Raw genomic sequence first — 10,394 nt, 5'->3', positions numbered from 1 at the left:
TAATATAATTGGACTAATTATTCAAGTCCAATAAATATGAATTTGATTAAAGTCAAAATTAATTGATTTGGTCTATAGATGAGCCCAATTTACTAAGTCCAATGTCATCTTATCCTAAGAGGCCCATTCTTTTGGTGCCACGTGGCAAATGACATGGCATGCCAAGTCAAACAGGAAGCGAANATATAAAGCTGAATATAGACAATCTGATGTGACACCTCTCTATTGCACATCATTCCTATTTATCTTTTATCTCATTTTTTTTTATCTTTCTTTTCTATTTTTATTTGAATTTTCAAAAAACTGAAAGAATTTAAATGCATTACCAATTAATGACGTTTCTTTAAATGTTCCATTACACTAATATACATTTAAGTGAATGGAAGATGAAAAGGTCAAAAAACTTCCATTACACTAATATAAATTTAAGTAAATGGAAGATGAAAAGATGAAAACCTTTTCATTTTTCATAACTGCTTATATTTGTTTAGCCTATAAAGTAAACATATTTGAGTATTTGTAACCAACAACAATGAAATCATTCACTTTGTCTCCCATTCTTCTTCTGATGTTGTGATGACGACGACGACGACGATGATGAATATACGGATATCAAATTTCAACGTTGAAATGTCCAACAAATTAGGCCTTGTAATTTTTTAAGAAAAGAGAAAGAGAAAGTATCTTATGATTTTTGTGAAGATATTGGAAGGAGAAATGTCATGTAACACAAGTCTTTCTTTAAAATAAAAGATTTTTTGAAAGAATGTTCATTCCTCCTACAAGGAGATACATATTGTGAGAAACTTTTTAATTTGGCAGAAAATTAATAGAAAGAGTGATTAGTGCTTCAAGGGGTAAGAAGAATTATTTGGAGAAAAATCAATCTATTTATGGAATTCATATCAAATTGAAGGAGAATAAGTAAAAAAATCTATTTTGTAATTTAAAAAAGACAAAATTATTGCTTATATTATTTCTTTCAACTTCTTTGTTCTACTAATTCCTTTATTTTTTGATTTTGTCTTAATTTTTTATGTCCCTTTAAGTAAAGTTTATTTTATTTTTTCTTATTTATTTTAGTTATAGTTTTCTTTCAGCATTTTTTTCTAATTTTTTTAAAAAAAGATGATTATATTTAGTTCATTTCATCATCAATTCTATTAATGTCTTTTACTTTCTTACCTTAATCTCATATTAACGTAATTTGTATTATTTTTTCAAATCAACTTTTTTCAATAATCCTTGTGTTATTTATTTTTCCTTCAAATTATAATTCTATATCGATTTAATAATGGATTTGCATATGTCTTCCGCTATTACATTTTTAAAATACATTTTTTTTGTTCAACTGACCAGATTAAAAATTCGTGCAAAAGGATAGTTCTATCAAACAGCTCTCTACGAATGCTAGCACCGTGTGAGCCCTCCATCATTATTCAAATTTTCATTCTTTTTCAAGGGAAGGGAGTTAATTACAAAAATTCAAAATAGCTTAGAATTGTACATATATTTTTACAGAATTTGATTTATATTTTTTAATCATCTCTTCTGTTAAAGATTTATATTTATATGTAATAATAAATTGAAATAAAAAATATGATGTGACACTCATCTTAGTCTAATATTAATATTTATTAATTTTTACCAATTGTTTTGACATTTAAAAAAAATAATTGCTCAAAATTGAACTTATTCTTTCAAAAAAGAATATTTATTTTTATTTTTGATATTTTTTCTAATTTTAAAAGACTAGAAAATTACCTTAAAATTTTATAAAATATTAAAATTAAATGGTCATATTTAATTCCTACCATCATTACTACTATTAATTTCTTTTACTTCCTTTCCTTAATCTCATTATTAATGTTATTGATATTATTTCCTTAAATCACTTTTTTTTCCTTTCTTTGTTTTTGTTTATTATTTATTTATCCTAGAAATAAGTAATTATTAGAGAAAATGGCCAAATGACCCTCTAACCTATAGTTGAATTCTCAACTACACACTTATATTTTACGGAGGTCCTATTACCCCCTTAAACTATTTTAAAGCGGAATATAAACCACCCTAAAACTACACAACCACATTCTTTCCATGTAGTGTGCACCACGCGTTGCCAGTTGTCAAATATCACACTTATAATAAAATAAAAAAATAAAAAGAGTAATTATATTTCTTCTTCTTCTTCATTTTCTCCTCTCTTCACTTTTTCTAAGTCATGTCAATTTTTCTACCTGTAACTCCCCAAAACCTTTATCTCTCTCCACCCCATTCCTCTCTAATCACTCCCCACCCCCACTACATCCTTCTATAACCCACAAATTAAGTATCAATATTCATCTGCAACATCACAACAACTACTTTATTAATTATTTAAACCTCCATTTTCACCTCTCCCCTCAAATTCCACAATTATAATACCAATCTTAAGCTTGAAGTTCTCGCTACTCGTCTTATGATTGAGGATGAATACACCCTTTTATTTCTTTTTAAATAGTGAAGGATTTAGGCTTTCTACATTAGAAGAAATCACTGAATTATCGGGATTGAGTAGAATCAATTGATTGTTGCTGCTCAACTTCGTGAAATTCTTACTTTGTGTAGTTTAGATTCTTCATCGGACATATCGGACGTTAATAAAGACAAAAAATAAGATTTGAAGCTTGATAAATTTTGTCTAAGCAAGAAAATTAAAGACTTTAATTTATTTTGTTTCTACATAAATAATAGTTTTAATGATTATTAGGTGATTTTGATGGTTAATGGTTGTGAGTAATTGTGAGACAAATTATGAAAATGTATTAGAAGATGGGTGAGGAGATGGGGCTGCCATAGTGGTTCAACAATGGTGATGGAGATGTATAGGTAGGGAGGGTGTTGAGTGATGAGAGAGAGAAGGAAAAATGAAAAAGGAGAATGAAATGAAAAAAGTACAGAAAATAAAATTAAAGGCAAAAGTTGGAAAATGTATTTAACAAAAAGTTAAAATATTTTTGAAATATTTTTTTGATCAGTTTTTTATCTCTCACATGCCTTTAAGAGAGTGAACACACTCTTTGCACCATGTCAGCACTTAAGAGTGCATTTATTCTGCTTTAAAATAGTTCAAGGGAGTAATAGGACACCCGTAAAATATAAGTGTGTAGTTGAGAATTCGACTATAGGTTAAGGAGGCATTTGACCATTTTTCTCTAATTATTACTTAATAAGAATTGCAAAATAAATTTTACAGAATTTGATTTGTCTCTTCTTTTTTTTAAAATTTTTTTGAACAATAATAATAATAATAATTCCTCAAAAATGAAGCTCCTCTTCCAAAAAAAATTATGCCTCAATTTTATTTTATTCTTGACATTTTTTCTAATTTTAATAGACTGGAAATTTTATCTTAAAATTTTATAAAAGATCAAAATGACCGTATTTAATTCATATCACCATCATCTATTAATTTCTCTTACTTTCTTACCTTAATCTCATTATTAATGTTATTTCTATAATTTCCTTAGATCACTTCTTTTCCTTTCTTTGTTATTTTTTCTTTCCAATAAGTATAATTTAATAGGAACTGCAATTTTTTTTTTAACATAATTAGATTTTCCGTTTTTAAAAAATTGAACAACATTTTATATGTTTCTTAAACTAATTGTACAAAAAAATAAAGTTAATCTATCAATTTTTAAAAATAATTATTTACATTTAATAGTGTTCAATTAAAAGGGGGAATATATACAGAGACCAACCAAGATATTTAACTAATTTCTCAGTTTTTAAAGTTTTTTCTTGCATTATAATTAAAAAGTTTGTTGAAACCTCAATATAAACAAAAATACGTCATTACATTTTCAGTATTTAAGGCTATAACTATAACACAATTCAGAAAATTAATGCTATAATTGTTTCTTTCCTCATAACCATCCTCTCCATAATTGCACATTAAGGAAAGCAACCATTACTAATTTAAAAATTCGAAAGTCACGTTACTTAGTGTGTGTTTAGAATGAGTATTTGAATTAACTTATTTTAAGTTATTTTTGACTTTTAAATTATTTTTTTAGTTTTGAAAATGTTTGAGAAATACAAGACATGCTTAATTGAAAGAATTTTTTTTAATAAAAAATCAAAAGTCAAAAGTTGAGTGTTTCCAACTTTTGCCTTTCGTTTATAAATCACTTTAAAAAAAGTCAATCTAAACACTGCCTTATACTTAAAATCCCAGAATCTGTGTTGAAAATAAGCGAAACACATTTGAAAATTATAGAAGTTCTATAATTTTCAAAGGTTATTATGGTGCCATATTCTTTGCCAATATTTATATTTCTTTTTGATTTTTTTAATTATGTCCTTACTTACTTTGTTTGTTTTTTAATATTGATTTTAACTGCATGTATTTTTTCATGGGTTACATAGTGTTTAAAACGAAATTCAATGGGCGATTGACGCGATAGTAAACAAGGGGAAGAAAGAACGTAACGAGTAAAGATGATGCAAAATATTATTCTTACAAAATTCTTTATTCAAGATATACTTTTAAAAATGCAAAGTCCATTCACAATTTCAACATCCCTAAAATAACTTTTTCACCTTTTAAGTAGGTGTTCTGACATAGAAGATTTTTAAAAAAAATCATGTTATTTGAATTTTAGGAAGATTATTGAGACATGTTTTGTTATACTTATTGCAAATAATATTTGAAATAATTTGCATGCTTGAATTTACTTAATTAAATATAACTTCAAAGTGGAAAGTGAGATGAAAAAATAATTTCAAACCTGAAATACACCTTCAAGTTGGAAAGCTGTATTTGAAATTTTCATTATAATATATCATTTTTTAAATAAATAAAAAAATTATTCCAATCCAATGGGATGATATTAGTGTGTTTCATGCATCATTCATCTCTATAAATTTATAAGTTTTGCTAAAGAAAATGTATTTTTAAGAGCAACTTTATTTTTATTTTTTGTCATATAGAAGTATGAATGGTTGATCAAATCAATCCACTACTCAACCGCCCACGTGTGTGTCTCAGTCAGTGCTGACAGTCGCTTTCATTGAGTTACGTTAGTGTGCTTAGCATGCTTTTCTCGAAGCTCATATTGAAGCTCGTCGGTCAAGAAATTGCATTCCGCTAATCTCACTTTAGCATTGTCATTTAGGTGTTATTATATATAATTATTGAGAGGTAAAATTAAGCTTACAATATTTGTCTGTGGATAATTAAGAGAATATTATTTATATGCCAAAAATATAAAGAAGGTTACTATGTTCAACTATATATTTTATCTTTTATTTTATTTTTTTAAGCAAAAAAAATTTAACTGGGCATTTTAAATTAAAAATATATCAAAATGTTCATTAATCTTTTAAATATGTCATGTGAAAAATTAGTTAAAAAATTATCAAAAAATGAAAAGAAACTTTCTTTTCAAAATGAATTAAAAAGGAAAAGAAAACAAATAAATTAGAACGAATAGAGTAGTAACTATGAACATGGATAAATACAAGCTTTTCATTTTATTTATATATCTTGAGTACAAANTTTTTTTTTTCAAAAGTGACTACTTCCAATTTATGCTTAAACTTTAAAAATTCATACGTTAGGCTCTAGTTTCACCTATCTATTTTTAGGGTCGCTACAAGAATATTATAGATAAATTAAGTTTGGGGGGTAATAGGACCTTAGTAAAGGTTAGGTGTGTCTCTGGGATTTCGGGTATAGGCTGGAGGGGTACTTATGCATTTTCCCTTAATTTTATTTTGATAACGATAAAACAATATTCTAATAAAATAAAATATTTATATTTCTTAATCTTTTTCGAATTAAAGTAGAATAAATATTTTTCTAATAAAATATTACAAGGGAAAAAGTGTGTTTAAAAAGAATAGAAAAAATATATTCTAACCTCAAGTCATTCCCATGATCATCGTTATCCAAATCAAAATTTTCTCACCATTAATTCAGTTAAACCCTCTCCTAAAATCACTCAACAAGAATTCTAATGACTAAAAATTACAATAGGGAGAGTGATTTACCTATCTTAACGGATGAAATTGATTGAAATTCACCCTAAATTGTCACTTCTTTATATGAATAACTCCGCTATAGCGACCCCACTCGCTCAGGGGGAATTTACCTTAGACGAAGGTGTGTCACGTGACACGACTTCGTTGAAATTTTTTATTAAATAATTATAAATAACTGAAAAGCAAATTGTAAATAAAGAACAAATGTAATAAAGTGACACTCCTTAAACCAACTAAGAGCATAGCTCAATTGGTCAGGGTACTTCACTTAATGGTTTGAAGTTGGGTGTTCAAACCTCACTACCACTTTTTTTTTTCTTGGTTAATTTTTTTAATTTAAATATATTTCGCTACACACGTAAAAATGCTAAAAAAAATCTTAATTTTTTAATATAATAGCATAATTTTTTTAATTATTTATATTTATTTTAAAATGTGACACAGCTTATGAAAAATTATGCGTACGCCATTGCACCCGCTATAGCAATAATTAGTTCTCTATAGCAATACATTTGTGAGGTGATAGGACTCCCACAAAGTTAAGATGTCTTTTTAAAAAAAGAAAATGGTCAAATGACCCCCAGCCTATTATCGGATTTTCAACTACACACCTATCTTTCACGGGAGTCTTATTACCCCCTTGAAATACTTTAAAATGGAATAAATAACCCCTTAAGTGCTGAGTTGGAGAGTGAGTTGCCTATTTTTCTTAATTTCCATTTTTTTTTCTTTTTTTTTCTCTTTCTTTCTTCTTATTTATCTATACAACTATACATTTTTCACAATTATCATTGTTGAAACTTTTTTAATGGATGTTTGGTATAAAAATTATCAACAACTAATGCATTTCATGAATAAATAATTTTTCAATAGATTTGTTTAGATCATATCTAACAAATTAAGTATATTTTTTAAAAAAACATACCCATAATTTTAAAAAAAATTAAAGTCATGGACTCAAGAGTAACAAAATCAAAGTGAAGTAATTGTATATTTAAAAAAATATTTTCAAACTTATTAAAAGGAACTAAAACAAAACAATTTATTCTACATTTTAAAAGTAGGATCCTACATGTTCTCCTAAAACCCATGAAGAATCAAAATCAAAAACTCAAATTATAAATTAATCATGAAAATTTTAGAGGGACAAAGAATAAAGAATGAGAAAGAGAGAGATGTTTCTCAAATTGGTGTCACAAATTGGTCTCAAATCTTCTCATCCGCGATGAATTTGAGCTGTCGACGGAATCTTGGACTGAATTTGATCTTGAATGCTCATGACCCATTTAATCTGTATCTGAAATTGTCTAAGGAAGAAAATCTAACAAAATGTAAAAAAATCTAGAAAAATTGTTGAATTGGTTGAATGAAAGATTTGATTAGGACCGCTATCTTCTAGGCTCTATAGATTCAGAGTAGATAAAAAGTGACTTGAATTTTCGTTTTTACAAATTGTTAGAGATATATAAATTTATTGAGGTAAAAAATGGTGTTTATTATAGTTAGAGTTGAAGAAATGATTAGGGAAGAAAGGAAGAGAAAGGAGGGGAACTTTTTTAAAAAAGAAATTACTAAATGGTGAAATACACGTGTCAAGTGCGTGTATTTCACCACAAGACACATTCCTGATAATGACATTTTAGGGGAGAAATAATTCCACTTTAAAATAACTAAGGGGGGTAATAGGACCCCCGTGAAATATAAGTGTGTAGTTGAAAATTCGATAATAAATTGGGGTGGGGGGGAGGGGGGTCATTTGCTCATTTTCTCTTTTAAAAATAAGGGACAATTTTAATGATGATTTTATGTTTTTTCTCTTTTTTAAAACAACATTTGAAAACTCCATACATTCTCTCCCCATTTGCATCTTAAAGACATTCCTAGATTGATAAAAATACTTAAATGAATATTAGTAAATATAACAAATATAACCAACGGCATGTAAAAATGTAATTTTAAAAATATGATGATTTAAAGAAGCTGAAACAATATTTTGTTTATACACAACATATGGTGTTCAAAACAATTTAATCAAAATCAGGGTCGAATTCAGGATTTTCAAAAAAATGGGTGCACCATTGCTTTAAAGATAAGATCTAAAATTTGTAATAACAATAACTCAACAAGCAAAAGATAAAAAAAAAGTTACATTACCACAAAAAATATCATCAGTTTACAATTGTACTAGAACAGACCTCATATTTTGAAATCAGTCTATATAGTAGGATCATTACTTATATTTTCAAATATCTTACGCTCTATCTTACAAACTAAACAACCATTCAATTTTTTTTTATATGAAAACCCTAAAATTAAAGTCATGTATTTAATTTTTTTTTGATTTAGTTAGTTTGTTTTTTAAAAAGAGAAATCATGAACTAATTTTTTTTTAATCTTAAACCTTGACTATGATAATTTTCTAGATTCTTAATGACTTGAAGTCAGAGACTTAGAGCTTCTTTGTGTGAAAAAAAAAAGGAAAAAATTGAAGAGAGAAGAAAAAATATTGTTGAAACTTGAAAAGTGTGTGGAAAGAAAACCTTTTGAGTCTTTTGACTTTAGAGCTTTAAGAATGTAAAAAAAAATCAAAGCGAAATTGTGATGGTTGGTGCCTGGGATCGAACCGGAGACCTTAGTGTTGAAAAAAAGCCCTCGGACTTGTAATTCAGCTACCCATTTTGAGAATGGGTTCCGCCAACTAATATTTAATATATTATTTAATAATTATACAAGTAATATATCGAATTTAGTCAGATGACCACGAGTTTCAATGACCCAAATTTATTACATAAATTCACCCAGGATCAAAATTAACTAATAAAATTTTTAATATTTTCAAAATTAAATAAATTATTGATAAATACATTAAAATTACAAAATATTTATTTTGAACTATTTAACAAATAAAATGCTTAAAATATTTTTTTGAAAATTATTAAACCAAAATTTGATGTTAACCGTCGTTAAAATCTAGATCCATCGCTAATTGAAAATATGCATGAGTTAAAAGGTGATTAAAAGTTTTTCTTCAATAAATTGACAGATTCATTGAAATCAATGGAAAGCTTTGATACCATTATTATGACATCGAAGAAGCTAAAAGAAAATTGAAAAAGAATGAATGATAACTTCTTGTAATAATTATATATTATATATTATATTTATATTTATATTATTATAGAAAAGTTATTTCAATTTAAAATATAAAGTTTAAAATATATATGTATATGCGACTATATTTTTTAAAGGGAAAATTATATAACTAAGCTAATGTTGAATAGTTAGTTATATTGCATCACTATAACTTTAATTAATTATGAAAAATGGTTAAACTGAGTCTCATCTTTTTGTATTAGATCGTGTAGAAATTTTTTTCTCCTTTTATACAAATCTACATTCTACTTCTATCTACCATACCCACTTAATTTGCCCCTTAAATCTCTCAATCGAATTAAAATTTAAATTTTGAAAAATTTGAATCAACCGTCCTAATCTTGCGAAATTAAAAAGGTGAATGATCCAAAATATCAATGTATATGTGGTTATATTTTCTCAAGTTATAAATTTTCTCTCCTCTCATCCCTTGTAGTTTTGTACCACCAATAAATTCTTCTCCTTTTTCCTTTTATTTTTCTCTTTCTCTATTTCTTTTTTTTTTCTTTTATATTCAAATCTTAATGATATTTGTGCAATCTTTTAATAGATGTATCGTCTTATTAAAGCTCTCCACTTGTTTTTAAATTGATTTTTCGTTGCAAGACTTTTTTTAAAATTTTATTTTCAAATAAGCGCATTGTGTTGGCAATTATGAGTGTGCCATCAAATCTATATATTTATATAAAATAGAAACATGAAAGCGGTGAGGTGACGCTCTCTAAAGCCTGGATTTCTATTTATCTTTTTTATGAATTTTTTTGGAATTTTTCTTCATTTTAAAAGACAGAAAATATTAAAGCTTTTACAAAATATTAAAGTATAATATTTAATTCTCTCCTCATTAATACATAATAACAAAAACTGCCATTGATTACAGAATTTGAAAAAAAAAATCGCCATTAACTTTTGTTAATACAACCTCATTAATGCATAATAATAAAAATAAATTGCCGTTACTTACGGAATTTGAAAGAACAATTCACCATTAACTTTTCAAATATGTATTAATGTTGTAGAAAAATCGTCTCTTCTCATTTCCCATAATTAACCTTTATTAATAGGTATTAAATTAATTAATGTTGTATTGTAGTAATTTAGTATGCATTATTGGATATTATAAAAACAGGAGAGGCAAATGCATTCAAGCAATTAATCTTTGTGGATCAAAAAGGTAATATTTCTATTTCTCTCACCCAACCTGTTGGAATTAT

Source organism: Solanum stenotomum, chromosome 1 (assembly GCF_019186545.1).
Source record: "Solanum stenotomum isolate F172 chromosome 1, ASM1918654v1, whole genome shotgun sequence".
Taxonomy (NCBI): Eukaryota; Viridiplantae; Streptophyta; class Magnoliopsida; order Solanales; family Solanaceae; genus Solanum; species Solanum stenotomum.
This window is presented reverse-complemented; position numbering follows the sequence as displayed.